The 19,237-nt window shown below is 42.6% G+C and overlaps 1 protein-coding gene and 1 long non-coding RNA gene across 4 annotated transcripts in view; one reads left to right on the top strand and one right to left on the bottom strand.

Annotated features, from left to right (window-relative positions):
• Positions 1-19,237, bottom strand: part of LHX1 (LIM homeobox 1) — a 394,100-nt gene that overhangs the window by 188,340 nt on the left and 186,523 nt on the right. For 2 of the 3 annotated variants that reach the window (XM_074974975.1, XM_074974974.1), the window contains 2 exons: positions 7,330-7,402; positions 5,423-5,487 (listed from right to left, as the gene is read on the bottom strand). The exons of the other annotated variant lie outside the window; for it this stretch is intronic. The gene's annotated coding sequence lies outside the window, so the exon portion shown is untranslated. The remainder of the gene's footprint in view (positions 1-5,422; positions 5,488-7,329; positions 7,403-19,237) is intronic. 3 annotated transcript variants of the gene reach the window in all.
• On the top strand, positions 16,330-18,254 carry LOC142000591 (uncharacterized). Its single transcript, XR_012642280.1, has 3 exons — positions 16,330-16,410; positions 16,800-16,863; positions 17,991-18,254. It is a non-coding gene; the product is annotated as an uncharacterized LOC142000591 (long non-coding RNA).

Here is a 19,237-nt window from a genome sequence, read left to right as displayed (position 1 = left end):
AGATTATATATTTTAAAAATATATATAATTGGTGTATTGGTTTTTACTCATCCCCCCCCCCCAAAAAAACAAAACAAAACAAAACAAAACAAAAACCCAAAAAATGCCATTGGTGAAACAGTGATCATGAAATTTATCTCCTGGGAGAAAGTTGATCTTTTTGCAACACAATCAGGAATCCCCCCTATTGTTCTGTGAGCTACAATGGAACAGCCTTAGCAAGTAGCAAACAATGCTTTTCCCTGACACAGACCCACTATTTAACTTTTTAAGTTCAGGAATTGTATTGAAATGTAGAGGAAACTGCACAGCTTCCACATTAAATCTCAAAGCAATTACAGAGGCAGATAGGTAAGTGTCGTTATCCTGATTTTATAAATGGGGAAACTGAAGCACAGAAAAAGAGACATTAAGGGGCTTGATCCTGCAAAGAGATGAACACATTCATTGAAATCAATGGAACTATGCCAGCATTTGAAGTTAAGCATGTGCTTAAGTGCCTCGCTGGATTAGGCCCAGAGTCACCAGCATTTTTCAGGATCAAGTCCAAGGTGACTTGACCAGGATCAGAGAGAGCCAGGAATAGAATCCAGTTTTCAATACACTGTCCTCCATGCACTAACCATTAGCGCATGCTGCCTTCCTGTGTGTGTCCTGATCCGATTGGTGTGCATCACTCACAGAACGTGGGGAAATCTTGAAGGTGTCTGGTCTCACAGAGGCCGTAACATCATTTTTTTCTCCTACACTAACAATACATCAAGAAAAAATGGCATATTTCTCCTTCACTTTTCTCCACAATGGGTATCCTCCACAGTTTCTCTCCTGAATGATTTGTTTACATTCAGTCCTTCATGCTGAAAATATTAGTTTGCTGTGTGGAAGGACCAGCCCAACCAGAAACACTTTTGCCTGTTGGGCTTCAAACAGATCTTTCGTTCTGGCTTCACTGTTTTTCTAGGCTGTGTCCCCCTTGACTCTCATTTTGGAATAAACCCAAAACAACCAAGCAAAACCTGGATGAAACCAGAAAGTTTCCCATGGTTCCCACCTCAATTCTAGGCTTGCTTGAAGGTTGGTGAACCTTGCCCAGGTTTCAGGTTTGTGACAAATGCCACCACTGGGTCAAAGGTTTTGTTACAAACGTTTAATGCATCTGTCCAAGCAAGTAGATCCTTCTGGCTTCAAAGATCAGAGCACAGTGGACTGAGATAGGGGTTGTCCTTAGACGCTTGCTGACCCCAGAGGGCAGGGAAATATAGCAAAGATCATGTGCTGTGGAGCTCAACCTTCCCAAATATTTGGAGGTATTTCTGCAAAATAGAGAGAATATAGGAAAAGTACAGAGTCTAGGGTACACCTGGGCTGCAAAACTCAGATCTTGACGTGCCTGAAGCTCAGGAGAGTTTGGGTCCAGGTCTTGGTTTGGCTCTGTAAACTGAGTTTGGTGCACAAAATTCAGATCAGAACCATAATTTCCCTGAAGTCTACGAGTGTTTTGACCCTGGATTAAGGGCCCCATCGTTAATTGGTGCAAACAATCTAGTTTCTATGCTCTCTCCATTTATTTCTCTGTCCTTTGAGCTTTTTTGATCCTTGAAGTGTGTCCCACATGCTGTTCCAAAGGAAGTTTCCCAGACAATGTATTGTGTGTGTTCTATACATGATACTCACCTCTTCATTTGTAATCCTTGGACTGTCTGACAGCTTGTTTCTCCGAGTTTTCAGGGTTCATAAGTGTATTATTCATTACCAAAAAAATCTGTACTTCTAGACAATACGATAAATTAACATTCACATTCATTTAAACAACTGATTATTGACAGTGGGTGCCTCCAGTTTTGGATCTCCAATTTGACACACATTAAAAAAAGACCCTGGTTGTCAGAGGGCGGGTGCTCTGAGAATCAGGCCCCTTTAAAATGTTGCTGACCGGAACCCCCAAAATAGAAAAACACCCAGAATAGAAAAACACCCAGAATTTCTACTCATTTCTGAAAACCTTGACCTGAGCCTCATTGCAAGTTATATTTTACATTCCACTTACAGTGGTGGAAGTGCTTTTAAGAAAGTTTTCAGAGTTGCAGCCGTGTTAGTCTGTATTTGCAAAAAGAAAAGGGTACTTGTGGCACCTCAGAGACTAACAAATTTATTTGAGCATAAGCTTTCATGAGCTACAGCATGCATCCAATGAAGTGAGCTGTAGCTCATGAAAGCTTATGCTCAAATAAATTTGTTAGTCTCTAAGGTGCCACAAGTCCTCCTTTTCTTTTTAAGAAAGTGTTTTCTAAGAAATAAAATGTCTCCAAAAGTAGGGATTAGACATAATCCAGTTCCTTTATCAACTAAAGATGTCATCATGGCCTCTGAAACCTAATGGAAGAAATTCCTTCACTGTTTTCCATCTTACAATTATATCACATAACACATTCTGCTAGAAGGTTGGCCAGCATCCGACGACACCAGTACCACAATATAATGAAAAATGTAAGGGGCTTGACATCCCTTGCCACCTGTTTAAGATTCCACATAATCTGGCTAGAGAGGGATTAATTCCTACATTTGATTTTCCATCTGCATTGCATCAAAGGTAACCCCTGTCAATCCTGAGACATAACCCATTTGTAAGAGCAGGAAATATCCTACTCCACTGCAGATTTTGCTGTGACAAATGTAATGCTTTCTTTAGGGTTCTGTTTGTTTAATTAAATTTTACGCACGGATAAAATGTTTTGTGAAATTTCCACTGTGGGGTGTTGTAATTAAAACTGGTGAACTTGATACAGACAGGCAACGATTGTAAAGCTGTCTTTGTCTGAGATATGAATACCAGCAGCAATGTTTAGTTCTACAGCCACAATTTTCTTTTAGAATTCCAAAAGCTTCCCAAATTAGGTGCAATTGAGAGCAATTTTGATCTGTTTTGGGTGGAAAACACAATTGTTTAGAAGTATGATTGGCTAAATTACTAGGAGCCTCGGTATTAAGAAAACAACCTTCAGTTTTTGCTTCCACATGCAGGAGCAAATATGGTTCTTCAAATGTATCTAATCTTTCATTTGCTAATGATCCAATCATTTGACACATTGCAACAATAAATGCCTTGGTGGTGGTATTATCGAGGAAAGACTCCAGTATGGCATTTCATCAGACTGGCTAACTAATACAATATATTATACCCTCAAAAACAAAGAAGAATAAACAAAACATCCCCAAGATACATTTTTGCCTGGCCATTCTGTGTAAGGAACAGACGGATGTTAAGGAGAAGGCACTATGGACGCTGATTCAGGAAACTAAGTGCTTTGTTGAATTGGGTCATCATTTGGGTGTTTTGTTGAATTGGATTGTTAAGAGTTTTTCCAAATTTCTCTCTCTCTCTCTCATATTTCTCTATGTAAATAATAACACTCTCAGAACTGAATGAAACCCTGTGGTTTTGGTCCCCAGGAGTGTGTGAACATTTTCTTTGATTCTGTTCCACACCGTCCTGCCCACCCACATCCTGTGGCCTGGTCTACACTTAAAACTTAGGCTGACATAGCTACAGTGCATAGGGGTGTGAAAAATCCAACCCCCGAGTGCTGTAGCTGTGTTGATCTAACCCCTGGCACAGAAATTGCTAGGTTGATGAAAGAATGCTTCCACTGACCTTGTTACTGCGGCTCAGGGTTATGTTGTTCCTAAAGTGATGAAAAAAACCCTTCCATTGTTGTAGGCCATGTCTATGCTACCGGGGTATGCTGGCATTGCTACAGCACCATAGCTATGCCAGATACTCCCCGTAATGTAGACATGGCCCAAGTCTCTCCAAGCTATAGGTCTGATGAATGGAAGGGAAGGGTTTTCAAAAGTATTTAGCGTTGTCCCATTTACACCAATAGTCAGAATCCCATGGGAGAAGAGTGAAGGCCACAACTGAGCGTTTTTGAAAAGTCCCACCCCGCAAATGTCCAAGAATATTTTGGACTGAACTGCTGAGCTTCACTGGGCTTTGCATCAAAAGTAAGCGAAGCCCCAGATTTTTTGGGAATGCAAAACCATTTCCTTATTTTACTGCTAGCCTTTACCTCCATAAATTGACAAAATCCAACCCTGGTTCTGAGCACACCGAGCCTACTGAGGGTTCAAAACTCAGATCCAGATTTTGTAACTCGGGCCTAACTCTAACTGAAAGATTTTTTCCCCCTCTGAATCTCAGTGTGAATCCCTGAAGCGGCCAATGTACATTCAGGTTAGCGAAAAGAGAAGAAACTCTTCAGTGCTTTTGGTCTCTGATTTGGAGCTGGTGACTCACTCCAAAACCAGGTGAGTTTCACTTGGATAATTCTGGCAATCTTTCAAGCATTTTTTTCCCCTGCTCAGCCTCCGCCACTTTGCAACATAGATTATGCAGGAAGACATGGAGGGACAGTTAGTTTCTAATTTGCAGTGCTGGGTTGAGGGGATTTTTCTTTTTAAACATTGACCTATTTCTCAGTCAGCTTGTCTGTGTAAGTTAGAACCCAGCCATGGCAGAAAACAGTCCAATGTGTGCGAGCAGAAGGGCGACTCACCACCTGTCTGAGCTGTCAAGTTATGTGGGAAGGCATATCAATTAACTTCTGCTATTATCTCATCATACTTCACAACTGACAAAACATTAACCCCCTTTCAAGCATAATCCTATTGGAAAATCAACATCATTCATTTCATCAGCAACATTACCATCACCCCCTCGTTTCTGGTGAGGGTGGGGAAGAAAAGGAGGGAAGTATTTCCCCTTCCCCGATCCCTTCTTATTTAGTCTATACACTTTAAAGTCCAAAAGCTATGTGCAGTCAAATAGTTTCACTCTATAGACAGCAGGTATTTGGGTTAAATTCCCATGAGCCTACTGTGTTCCCTTGTAGCTTAAAAAGCTGGGACACTGGCCAGGAAAAAGGACCTTCCGTGACCTGCTCTTAACCCCTGAGGAAAGTTACACAAACTCTTTCACGCTTGGCTGGGATTGCTGTGTAGGAGTTGGCCAAAACAATACTTTCCCTTGTGTTTGCCTACCTTATTAAATATCAATTAATATTTATGGAAGTTTATAAACAGTGCGGCTTTGGTTTCAAGGGTGCTTAGAAATCTGATCTCCCTTTCTCTCCCCCATCCTCACTTCAGCATTTGTCTGGCTCACTGCTGCATAGTTAAAAGCACTGGTCTTCATTTAAATTTAGAGGAGTTTATCTAAGCTCTGAGCCCAATTGCCCTGTGTAGCTATTTAAACTTGGGCAAAGTGGCTGTAAAATGTTACTGAATCAGCTTTGTAGCAATTTTACACTCACTTGACCCAGATTTTCCTCTTATGGGGGTTTTACACCAGTGTTACTCCACTGACACCTATAGAGTCTACACTCTTGATATACACTAGTGAAAGTGAAGGCCTGAGTCTTACCTATTTGCACAGACTGTAAGGTCTTCGGGACAGGGGCTGTCATTTTCCATGTGTTTGTACAGCACCTAGCACAATGGAGACCAGAACTGGGTGAGGCACTATCACAACATAAATGTTAAACAGCCGCAGCTATAAATGACTGCACAAGCACAGACATGTCCAGGCTCACTTATTGGGTAAGACATTCACTCATTAGCATGTTATCTCACTCTCACACACATTCCTAAGCTTATCTTCCTCATTTTGAGTAAAATACATAAAGATTTAAAATATTTTTACTCAGGCGCTGAAAAAAGACAACAATACATCCGGGGCCTCCGGCACGGGGCTTAGAGCTCGGCAAGCCGCTTTCCAAGCTTGGGTACTGGTGGTAACCATGGAGACTACAGGCCCGCGTTCTACGCACACGCAAGAGGAGGCGACGTGAGGTGGGGGTGGGGGTAGAGGTTGTGTGTGTGAATACTTGACGGTCAAAAAAATATGAGTGGGCCCAGCAAATGAGCAGGACTTGATCGAAAGTTTGCGGGTTTTGCAAATTACAGTTGAAAATGTAAACCACACTGGACAAATTCAGGTCCTCAGGGATCCCCAGCCATCCAGGTTTTTGTTCAAACCAGCAAAGAATTGTTTTTATTAAAATCCACTGGTTTGCATTGCATATAGAATTCTCACGTGCCCTTGACTTTAGTACGAATTAGGACATTTAAGTGTTTCATATACAATATTAAGCAGTGTACATTTTAAAACAAACTATTAAGCGCAGATTGGATTAAAAACCCTGGACTCTTGGATGTCACCAAGGACCAAAGATGACAGTCCCTGACTCGAGAGAGCCCCAGGTGGCCACCTAGTGTTGAAACAGCAGATCCCATTGGAGTGCTCTCCTCTTGTTTACATCAGTGTAAAAATCTGGAATAATCCAATTGAAACTAAGTGATATATACCCATGTACACTTGGTGCAAGATCAGAATCAGGTCCAATTTACTTAACCAAGTAATCCACATTCACTGTAAGTCCCTTCACCATTTTATATTGATGCAGGGCTTTGTTTTAAATGATGCTTAATTTGAAGGATTTTTCAGTATTCTGACTTCCTAGGAAGATGCTTTCTAAAAGTCCCCTGCCGATTAATTGTTACTGGGCTGCTGCCAAATGGGGGAAGTTTTACACGTAAAACAACAACAACAAAAACATCTCTCCCTCGCTCCACACTTGCCTATGCCTTTTATATTTGGTACTTCAGTCTATTTTGCAAACATATGGCCTGTCATTAAGCCAGAGTGAACCATCCTGCTGTCAATATTGTCCTCCCCATCACAAAGATTAACATCAGAGGCTAGAAAGGCTGAGGCTGGGTTTTTCTCAGCCTTCACGCAAGTACCACAGGGCTTCTTGCCATGCAGCAAACAGACTCCCTCCAACAACCAAATGCTACTGAGAAATTACTTGGGCTTTCGTTCCTCTACTGATTTCCATTGGATAAATCAACCCAGCACAAGGTTTTCACAGTCCCTTTTATGCTTACTCTTTATTATTTGTAGCATCTTGGGATGCTTGGAGTTTAATAATATTAAAACACAGTGAGTTTTTGCCTGTCCGGGGCTCATCCCTCATATAAAACCAAGTACTATGGTATTCTGCACTAATACTCCTAAACCCTACCACGAAATCAATGAAATTGCAGTGTTTGGGAGCAATGAGTGTATCATATTGCAGGGTTTGAGGTGTTTTGTTGTTGTTGTTTAACAATCATGAAAAACACTGCAGTTACATATGCATACACATACATGTATAGGGATGGGAAGCAGTGTGAGCCAATGGGAAATGGACTGGAAGGCAGGAGAACTAGTTTATATTCTCAGCTCTGCCACTGATCAGTTGCGTGACTTTAGACGAGTCATTTTACCTGTCTGTGCCTCAGTTTCCTCCCTTGTGAGCTGGGGATAATATCTATCTTCCTTTGTAAATCACATTGATATCTGTGAATGAAGAGAAGTAGATACTGTTTATATTATTATTATTGACTAAGCTCTTCTGCAATAAGAAATTTTTTCCAGGGTCTGATGGTATATATTAAAAAGCATTGCCTGATATATACACAGCCCCTTTGCCAGTCACCACTTGTTTAAGACTAAATCTCTGTAGCAAAGGTGAGCTGGAAAAGGAATGTGGTATCTTATCCAAAGCTTTTGGTGAAAGTGGTTATTTGTTTTCTTAATGCTGCACTCAGACAGTGGGCAAGCTGTACCGGGGAGCAGATTCTGTAAGGAAAGCAGCAGCGGGCTTTCCAGCTTATCTGCGGCTGCTATCAAGGTGCCATCTGAAGCTGATTATGTAAGAGTGTCAGGTTTAATGCATCAAACTCCTGTTCTTGGCCCAGCAGACCTTGCAATCTGAGAATTTAAGAAGAGAGGGGTTTAGGGCTGGATTCCTTTCTGGGCTTCTAAAAATAAACTTCTGCAAACCCAAAGTTAAAAAGCAACATTCATTAGAGAGTCACATTAGGAACAAACTGCAACATTATTGCAAACAGATGAGCTGCAGATGATACAGTTAGAAACATCCACTAAAAAAACAACAACAAAAAGTTAATCCTCATCTGAAATTATTTTCTACTCGTTTGTCACCCATCCCAGACCAAAACCTATGGTAACATAAAGGAGAAAAGCAACTCTGATACTTTTATAGCTCCAATCAATAACTGTCCTCCATACCCTTATTTTTTACCTCCAAAATCGTTTTAGGAAAGGCTATGTTCATTTCATCTTTATTTATTACTTAATTGGTAGAGAACTCTGGAGACAGGACAGCCTACTTTGCAAGAAAGATCAGGTGCCAGAAGCACTGGGCACAGCTACAAATCAGCATGCAAACTAGCTTCAATCACAACATAAAGGCTCTCCGATACATGTATTATTTGTTCATGTTACTTAACTCAGTTTCACATATACTTTTTAACAGAGCATTTGTGTATAGGAGATGTCACAGGAAGGGGAAAGAGCGGACTTCACAATGTGAGAAACAGTAAAAGATGCATCCGATGAAATGAGCTGTAGCTCACGAAAGCTTATGCTCCAATAAATTGGTTAGTCTCTAAGGTGCCACAAGTCCTCCTGTTCTTTTTGCAAATACAGACTAACATGGCTGCTACTCTGAAACCTAAAAGATCCATGTGGCTGCAATGAGTGAGTGAGTGAGTCTGTGTGTGTGTGTGAGTGAGAGAGAAAGAGAGAAGAACATGCCTATTTCAAACAATAGTCCACTATAATTTTTTATCTAGTTAATAAATTACATGAATAATTCCATTTTAAACTACATATAGACTCGTTCCCACATTCTCCTCCTAAATTTCTGAGGTCATTAAGATGATTTTGTTCACTGTAGCACTGGTGAAGGGGGCTGGGTTGACCGAACTCTTATCTAGCTACACAAAAAATCAGGCATAGGGAGAAGCCGCACAAGATTCCTACAGACTGAGCTATTAACTGAGCTACTGGGCCTGAAGGGATCAGGATGAAGATAATTTGCTCTCCTGTCCATTCAGTCTTTAGCCTCTCTGACAGGGATTGCCAAGAGGCTGCCATTTTGGAATCCCACCCATGGCCACTGCTAATGCTTTAAACACAATGTTGGCAGTCAAAGCTGCGCTTTCAGTACAAATAATGGTTTTAAACCAGCTGAGTGCATTCACCCCTCAGACGGTGGAGAGCCCATTGAAGTCAAGGGGGAATCTTTCCAAAGGACTTTGGATCAGAGAGTGCGAATGGTGACAGGGCAGAATTTCATGGGCCCTCACGTAAGCTACAGGCCTGCCATACTTCAGAAGAAAGAAAAAAGAAAAGGAGGACTTGTGGCACCTTAGAGACTAACCAGTTTATTTGAGCATGAGCTTTCGTGAGCTACAGCTCACTTCATCGGATGCATAGCATATCGTGGAAACTGCAGAAGACATTATATACACACAGAGACCATGAAACAAAACTTCCTCCCACCCCACTGTCCTGCTCGTAACAGCTTATCTAAAGTGATCATCAAGGAGGGCCATTTCCAGCACAAATCCAGGTTTTCTCACCCTTCCCCCCCCCCCCCCCGATGAAGTGAGCTGTAGCTCACGAAAGCTCATGCTCAAATAAACTGGTTAGTCTCTAAGGTGCCACAAGTACTCCTTTTCTTTTTTCTTTTTACGAATACAGACTAACACGGCTGTTACTCTGAATACTTCAGAAGGGCAGTTGTTGCCCCACTTATAGGACTTGCTCTTTTCTCACCTACACCAGTGTAAATAAGGAGTAATATCAGTGAAATCATTAGGATTGCTTTGATGTAAAACCAGTTTAAGTGAGAAGAGAATCAGGCCTTCACATCTGCATAATTTCACAAAGCTGCTGTTTTGCTGACACTTAGCACTTGGATCACCTGTATTGTCAGAGATTTACCATTGTTTAGTAGCATCCTCTCAATACCCCTATTCCTCATATGTGGAAACAGAGGCAAAGAAATGAAATGATTTACCCGCAGCGCAGTGGGATTTAGAGCAGGGATTAGAACTGTGGTGTTTACAGACTTGTAGGCCTGTGCTCAAATCATTAGACAATGTCTCTCTCTAATGATCACTTAAAGGAACTGGTAAACACAAACAACATTGAAATTGTCCTTAATCCTTCAATGGTAAGAAGGACATCAAGACCTACATTAGTTCTGGGATAAAATTATCCACTCAAGTAAACCCATCAAAAATCAAACGTGAAGTTTGCTAACTTTTTCTTTTTTGCAATAAGTTTTGTTTGGTGCCTTGAGATTTTTTTAAAAACTGTATTTCTCCAGTTCCAACGACAAAAGGATTCTGTGGTTTCTATTCTTCGTCCCTGGGTAGGAAGACAGGTAATAGATCAATCAGATAACTGGCATTAAGATGTCACTTTAACAATAGCTTGTTCTGAATGGAGAAAATAATTAAGACCCAGATGAAAGGTCTGGGCTGAGAAATTAGTATGAGTCTCCATGTCATGGGCAGGATGATGGCAGAATGATGACATGATACTGTCATGTGAAGGGCATCTAAGAGCAGAGAGGAATTGGCTAATGAAGTGGTAACACGTTCCCACAAAAAATTACCCATCTCCTATTCTATACATGGACAGGGAATCAAAAGGGGTATGGTTGCAGTCAAACTCAATAACAACAAGTATCACGGAGGGATATTTAACTGTCAGCAAACTTAAGATTGTTCATCTGTAGGTGCATTTCTTTAATGGATAGTTTTGTTGTCCAAAAATATTTACAACCTCTGCCGGCAGTGATGCTGTAACCCCACAGCCCAGGGCTTGTTACAGAATAAAATTACTTGCCTTAACCAAGCATACCGTAAATTTTCAAGAGCCAGTGTCTTATTGGAAATTAAGTCCTGCTGTGTGTTGTGTTTGATTTATAACAACACAAAGCCAACTGTTTTGTCTGAGTTGTCCTTACAATAGAACCTGTCATTTTACCACAACCTGTTATGAGAAGAGATGGTAGGATGTTAGCCTCATGTTAGCATTCAGCAGGACCAGTCTTACAGTTTCTGGGGTCCCTACATAGCTAGAAGGCAGATCTACCAGACATTCATCAGACCTTCTTCTATGAGGGGAGAGGATGCTAGTCAATATTTGAGCTGAGAGTCAGCAGGGACCCTCTGCCTCTGAAGTACTTACAGTTGTAGGCCCTGATCCTTCAAAGAGTTATGCACATGCTTAATTTTACTCCTAGAGAATGGTGCTATTGACTTCAAATAGGACTACTCGTGGAGATTTAAGCATGTGCATAAGTCTTTGTGGGATCAGGCCCTTATATTATTCATAACAAGTAGTTCTGCCTGCTCTAGACACCAGCCAGCTACATTCCCCCTAGGCCTCCCCACTGGATGAAAACCTATGAAATTCCAACTAGGAGAGTGGGGAAGCTCAGCGGTTTGTGCAATCATGTTCTTCTGATTTGATCTGCCTGGGTTCACATGTGCCATACAAGTTCATTTTTCAAAGCAAAATTCAGCTCATCCTTGTTTGGAAGAGACCACAAAGATACAAAAGGCCAGATCCCTAGCTGGTGTAAGTTGACTTCAATGGAACTACGCTGATCAGTGGAGGATCTGGCCTGACATGCCATTTCAATGGGGTTCTCCTGCAAATAGGCTCTGATTCCTACTTCTGAGATGGAATCTTTCCAAATCCGCAGCAGAGCGGTGGATTATTTATCCCCTGTAAACTATTGTGCATAATCGTGTAGACTAATATCTGAATCACTCACCACAAATTAAAGAGATTTCCCTTTTTATTTCTCGGAGGGTGGCAATTTATATTATGAAACATTAGCCATAGTTTAGTGGTCACTAATGCAGTGTGAGACTTTGCTCTCAGTTACACAAATGTAAATGGGCAGTAACTTCAGTGGAGTTACTCCACTGCATTTACAGCAAGGAGATCAGTGTTTGCCCCGCACTAGGTACAGCAAGTTCTCAGTAAACTGGAGACTTTGCTTGAATGGCACAGGACATGGAAAATGCGGACTGGATAAACTGAAGGTTGCCAAGGGACTTGTTTTGAGCTCGAAGCCATAAATTGTGCCTGAATGCAGTATGTGGTCAGAAACAGATCCTGAGGACTGTTCTCTCAAACAGGGTCCAGTGTCTCCTGAAAGGTTTGGGTGAACTTTTTTAAATGAATCAGGCCAGAGTTTCTAGTTTGTGACACAGCTGATGTGGGGGTTTGTTGGAAATATTCTATGCAGGTCTAGAATCTATATAGAAAATGGCAAGATGGGAAAAGATAAACAGAACCATAGAAATCCGACTAGAGCGAGACTGCACCAAAGAGCCTAGCAAGAATTATAGCCAATGCTGGCAGTGAGGAAGCAAAGCTTTCCATGCACTTAACTTGCTGCTTGTTGGTTTCCTCTGGAAAAATGCAAACATAAATTAATGATTAATTGCACAACCCAAAGCTCTCACACAAACATCCTTTAGACTATGAGTGACATTCCTCTGCCACTTAATAAAAGCTCACCAAAAAAAACCTCTCAGCATTGATAACATCAGCCTTCACGATGTGCCGCTGGACTGACCTCAAGTCACCATGTCTGAGGCCTGCTCTTAACCTCAGTGTAAGAAAACACTTCACATATGACCTGCTGATTGATTTACAGTACAATGAGAGGACTGTGGATTAACAGTGTCTATTGCTGGAACAGCTTCCAAGGTAGAAAACAAGCTCTGGCTTTTTCAGATACACATGTGGGAAAATTCAGCATCAAGATCCTGCTCAAAAGTTCATTTGCACTTTAGACTCAAAGGACGCATCTAACATTGCAGCGGGGAGGTGGAGTTCTCAGCTCGGGCAAACGTACATGCACTGGCTTTGATCTACCCAGCACGCTAAAAACTGCAGTGTGGCCACAGTGGAATGGGTGATGACTCGGGTTAGCCATCCAAACACGATCCTATCTGAGAACCTAGGTACGGACCCTGGTGGCTAGCTCGTGCCACTGCTATTTTTAGTGTGCTAGCTCGATCAAACTAGTGCATGTACATCTACCTGAGCAAGGAACTTCACCTCCGAACTGCAGCAGAGCTGTATCCACAGTGCTTTCTAACCTTAAAAAAAAATAAAAAGCATCCAGAGACTTCAAACACCCGGGACTTTGTCAGAGTGGCAGGCTTCCTGCTCACACAGCCAATCAACACTGGCCAGAAACCCTCGTATTTCCCACTAATATTTATGTTAGTTTAAAGCAGAGAAACTTTTAGAAAGGTGTGGGGGAATGTAAAATAAGCAGAGAAAGGACTGGATTGTTCTCTGCTCCTCATGGGGCACAAGGCGATGTGATAGAAGATTCTTTCATTGTTGTACAGTGGCTGGGCACAATCCCACTGTACAGCAGAGACACTGCAGAAGAAAAATAGTAACCTAACCCAGAATACATAGTAACATTGGGCCAAACCCAGCTCCCGTCCCAGTTACAAAGGTGTCAATGTGGATTCACCCCACTGGAATGAGCCCGGATTGACACAAAATGTAACCGAGAACAGAATCTGACCCACTGGGGAGCAATCTGAGGCAAGAGGGTGGGGTAGGCCCCCCACTTAAATAAGTCACAAAACTTAAGTGGCTGAGGTTTGCAAGCTTTTGTGAAATGTAATGAAATCCCTAACCGTGCCTGCTATTCAGGGTCCTGTTTTCAAACTTTTCCATTGCCCGATTCAGAACTGTGATTATGGAGCTATTTAGCTTATGCTTTTTAAAAAAATATACCATGCCTTTAAATTTCTATAAGCCTGCTGGAGGCAGCTGCAACATGTCACAGCAGAGACACACACATCAGATTCTATCATAGAGACTCGTGTGGGTCTTTTCACTTAGATAGAAAATAAAAAGGCAGCCATGCTAAAAGTAGAGACGGTTTCTCTGCGTGTATGGGGAAAAATAGGAAGTAGCCCATTTAGGAATCTGTTTGGGCAGCCACTGCAAAGCAAACATTTGAAAGGAAAGGCTTAAAAATTAAAATAAAATGGGAACCACGCAGAAGTGATGAAAACCATTTGCAGAATGGAAATTGAAACAAGAGGGGGTCCTGAGACTTTTCATACATTTTGTGGTGTAATAAAATACTGTACCATGGGAATGTTCTCCCCTACAGAATTATTTATTGTCAAGCATCATAATGTTACCAACTCCAATTCTGCTGTTTCATTAATAACATTTATGTTGGTGGCTGGAGACTGACACCTCATGTGTGGCATAATCATCAGTGCATTCTAGGTGTCTTCTTCCCACAAAGGAACATTTCCTTACCAGAGTTCAGATATCAGGTATCAAAGTAGTGTTGGCCTGAGCCCTTTGATGAAATTAGGACACCAAATGAAAGGGAAGGTGATTTCCTTGCCTCTAGTGACGTTCCTCCCCTTTTTTTTGAATACCACAGAATAATCCCTGCCAGAGATTACTTTTGCCCCTTGGAGGTCATTAAAGACTTTTGAAAAGCATTTTTTTTTTTTGGCCTTTGGAATGCATCAGATTGCTTCAAGTGCCAGGTCCTTATTTTTATTTTTTCCCCTAATCCTTGTTGATTCTCCCCTTCCCCCCACCCCTACATTTCTAATCACACCAGCTGAATGCTATGCTATACTATTAATATAATCAGTATATTTTTCAGGGGCTAAGTGCAGTATAAACATTTCCAGCACGTGGCACTTAATATAAAAATTTGTCTTTCAAGTGGCATTGCTTCTTTCCTTGGTCAGGAGAAGGGGTTCCTTTTGAAATGGGGAAAAGCAAAGAAAATAGATTCCCCAGCACCCAGAATCTCTGCGATCATGTGCACTTCTACTTCATGGGTGTTCATCACAAATTAAGTGGGACTGGGGAAAAAAAACAGATTTGATATTTATAGGGATATCAAAGAATATCCAGAGTTATGATTAATGACAACAAACATTTTGGAGAGGATATTAAACCTCATCCTTCAGGGAGTAAGCCAATCTCTACATTTTAGAAATCAGGATGAGACCCAATGCGAGGGACGTCTGCCCATGTAGGGCTTTTACTCCTTCCTCTGAAGTGTGTGGTCCTGGCCACAGTCAAGAGACAGGACACTGAATTAGATGGAACTCAGGTCTGATCCACTCTGGCAATTCTATTACTTCTTTGGAAATCCCTCATTAAAATATTGATAGCACTTCACTGAAGTATCAGCTACATTGCCTTACTGAATGCCTAACATAGTCCTATTTCTTCTTTTGTCTCAGCCAATCTACTCAAGTCATGCCTCATTCATTTATATTTTTAAGTGTTAATGCTGCACTACTGCTAATAAAAGACCATATAAATGTTCTATTTCCCCCCGCCTCTCCATTGCTTTTTGTGGCTTGAAATGCTGCCTTTTGCTGTTTTCTGAGCTGGTGAACTTCCTCTCTTGAAAGACAAGTTTAGGACTGTGTTTGCAAAACCAGTGTCAGACTTGCCAGGAATGTGTGACCTCCACTCCGCACACCTGTGTCTGATATGGCAATCCTGCTAAAATATGCAGAGAGCAAATCTCAGCTGGTAGGACAAGGATGTGAGGGAGACTAGCAATTGCTCACACTTCTCTGGTACTTTGAAGAATCCACATCTTCATCAGAAGCGCCTCCCTGACACAAGCTGGGCTGTGTAGCCTTGTGAGTTGCTGGAGACGCCAGCATGTTCCAGTCAGGAATTCTGAATTATGTATTCTCATCCAAGTCTTTCCATCTCTTAGGAATCCAACCACACCCCCTCCATCACAACAAATAAACTACAAATAGCTACCAGTGGCTAGGAGCAGTAACTGGGGAAGCCTTGATCAAGAAGGAGGTTCTGATTTAGAGCTGGGTAAAGTAGTTTATAGGGGACAGATCAGTCTCAGCTCTGGTGGAGCATCTGTAAAGATCCCATCTTGGAATCATAGATACTCCAGTGACTGGCATGGATGTAGAACCGTAAAGTCCCACCTGCCCTCAAGAGGAACTACATTGAATAACACCGAGTTCCTGTCAAATAAGATAGTCCTGTATGGAAGGATTAAGTTTTCAGGACTACACTACAAATAGCTCAGATAGCCTTGCTGGGAAGATATCCCTTCCCCCACACCTCCCCAGTCAAGCCAAAGACAAATTGGTGTCTCTCTCAAAAAACAACCCACTTTCCCTGATTTTTTTTAAGGACATAAATAGGAGGAGTACATTTTGAAATCTCCCTCTGAAACTTAATAGAGGCGGAGAGGTGAGCCCCTGACCCAGGTTTGGCCTGAAGTGCAGTTTCATCTACCCCAGAAGATAACAAATTACACAAGTAAATGTCCTTTCCCCTTATCCAGCCCACACACTCTCCTGATGTCCGGGGGAGGTTCAAAGTGCAGAACTGCAGAGGCAGCCTGTTGGTGTTTGCAGCATAAAGGCACAGGACTCTGGATTGCATTAGCAGGATGGCACCTGGAGGTATTTCACAGCCATTTGGTTAATTCTGTAGCTGTTTTGAAAATGTTAGGCTCATTTATGCAAAAATCACACCGAGCATACATTGATCACCTCAGTTGGGAGAAAGCGGGTGGGGTGGGGGAATAAAAAGAGCCCCGTTTTTGGAGTAATACATTTGGAGACTTATTGTCTCCATCAGACAATTTTAATATACAGTTCCCTGTCTAGAGGAGTTTACAGTGCAACCTAATGATTACCCGGTACCGTCAGACAAAGCAAGGACATCAGATGTATCCCTATACATGAGCTGAGAGAGATTTCAGTACTGAAATGCCATCTCATCCTTTGCAGAGATAGTAGTGTGAAATATTCCTTTATTGCTTTATGCTCATTTGTTTATGAATATTTAGTGCTCATGAAGGCATCAGACGGACAGCATTGGAGGAATAGATCTCTCTCTATCCGGAAGGACAGGTAGGGCACAGGCAGCTGCACTAAAATCTTCTTGTTCCTGCCCCTTTGTGGAATGTCTATCATGACCCGAAGCAACCACCTCTGTGGGTGCGCGGGAAACACATCTGGTTTGCCTGACCCAGTCTTTGGTCTCTCCAAGTGTCAGTTATACAACTAGTTTTTTTTTGATGTGGTATTTTTATTCACTGAACTGGACTGAGAACACCAAACTGATTCTGTCCAGCCCCCTCCCCCCCTCAAAAGCCATTAGGTGGTAACAACTTCTAGTCATTACTAAACTAGTAACCTGGAGACCTCCATTACCAAACTCCTTATCCCTCCCTCCTCATTTGATTTTAATCCAGTGAGTTACGCAGCTAACAAGCGACTTGACAGAGCCAAACTATTGTAAGAAACATGTAGCTGCGGGGAGAGGGAGGGGAGATGGGGACAGGTCTGCAGTAGCATTGGAAAATTGATTGAACAAACTTCTGAATGCAGAGGCACTGAATGGGCACTAGCCTACCTGCCAATGCTCTCATGAACAAATCTTCTTTGCCTGTTTTCATGATGGGTTCCCTTCCCAGTCTTCATAGGGCAGGGCATGGTGACAGTAGCTAGGCAACACAGCAGGGCAATGACCCAAGAATCTCCCCAACAAACCCAGGATCAAACTATCCAAAGCTGGTGCATCTCTATCTGAAGCTGCATAGGCAGGAAAAGGGAATATTTCCTCCCCATCCACTTCTTATCAAGCACATGTCTGGGAGGGCTCTGCATACGGCCATCCCACATTCAGAGATGCTCTCGTGCTCTCTGACCTCTCGCCCCTCCATCAGGGGAGATCTATAGCATTTACAATCCAAAACCAAAAGAGAAAGGAGAGGAGGGCCAGCATTCATCTTCCCAGCTGACACCTACCGTTAATTAACGACTTAAAAATCAATGACAACGGGGACAGGCAGCAAATGACACCTCCATGCAGAATCTGTCTGCCTTCAGAAAGAGAGAAAAAAATATATCTGAGGACAGGTTTGACATTCACCATACTCCACTAGATTAGGGGGAATTGAAGAAAAGGCACTCCCTCCCCATCCATCACTGTCCATTCAAATACTGTAAATCCCTCTTGATTTTCCTTTTTCCAGGCACCAGAGTGCTGTATTTGGGTATCTTTTGGAGGCATCGTCCCCAAAAGCAAGTCAGAAGTCTGCCATGCCTTTGGCACTGAGCCTACAAGGGAGGATGCGAGAGGCGCCAGCAGAGAGATACGTTTGTAAGCTACAGAGATGTTATATTGTAAGCCCTTTGGGCAGGGACCGTCTTTGTTGGGTGTTTGCACTGTGCCTTGCGGAATGGGATCCCGGCCCATGACGGGGGCTCCTAGCCACAAAGAATAATAAAACACAATAACAGATGAGCTTCTTTAACAGCTGAAGGACTTAAATGAGACCACGAATTGGAGACATTGGATCGGATTCTCTTTCCACTCTTGCTGTTTTTATACCAAGGTATTTCCATTGGTTTCAGTGGAATTACTCCCAATTCATATCGGCTCCAGCAAATCAGTGTTACGGTCTCCTCCATACCACCACTTAGGCTGTGTCCACACTACAAGCAGTGCAGCCGCACAGCTGCAGTATGGCAGCTACCGCTCTCTGGTGTAGACGCTTCTTACGTAAACGGAAAGGGTTTCCCCATCTCTGTAGTTAATCCACTGCTCCGAGAGGCAGTAGCTAGCACAGGCACTGACTTTCCAATGTGCCGGGGTGTGTGTGTGTGTGTGTGTGTGTGTGTGTGTGTGTGTGTACTTGACCCCCCGGCTCTGCCCCAGGCCCCACCCCCATTCCGCCCCCTCCCCCCCCAGAGCCTCCTGCACACTGCAAAACTACTGATCATGTCGGGCGGGAGGCACGGGGAGGAAGAGGGAGGCGCTGGTTGGTGGGGCTCCCGGTTGGCAGGAGGTGCTGGGTAGCTAGGTCGACAGAAGAATTGTGGTTAAGTTGACCTAACTACAATGCTCAGGGTGCAAACTTTTCACAGCCCTGAGCCACGTAGCTAGATCGAATTTTTAAATGTAAACCAGGCCTTATACACATAGAACTAGGTATGTAAGGGTGATCAAAGTGCTATTCATAGGGCAAATGCAGCCCACTGTGCTACAATGCAGCGTACAGCTGCCTTTCCCTTTAAAGCCATGGTGTGGCTTTCCGAGACTAGACTGCCATCTTGATCCAAGCAAGTAGGCACCTCTGGTATTAAACAAGGACGTGGCTGCAACCATATCCATTAGGAACAGCTCTCAAGAAAGCTGGCAATGTGGCCCTGAACTGGACAAAATTTCGTAGCCCCTGACTACATTAAAATGCTCACAAGACTGAGGTGGAATATGGGG

The sequence above is a fragment of the Natator depressus genome, chromosome 17 (genome assembly GCF_965152275.1).
Source record: "Natator depressus isolate rNatDep1 chromosome 17, rNatDep2.hap1, whole genome shotgun sequence".
In the NCBI taxonomy this organism is placed as follows: Eukaryota; Metazoa; Chordata; order Testudines; family Cheloniidae; genus Natator; species Natator depressus.
This window is presented reverse-complemented; position numbering and strand designations above follow the sequence as displayed.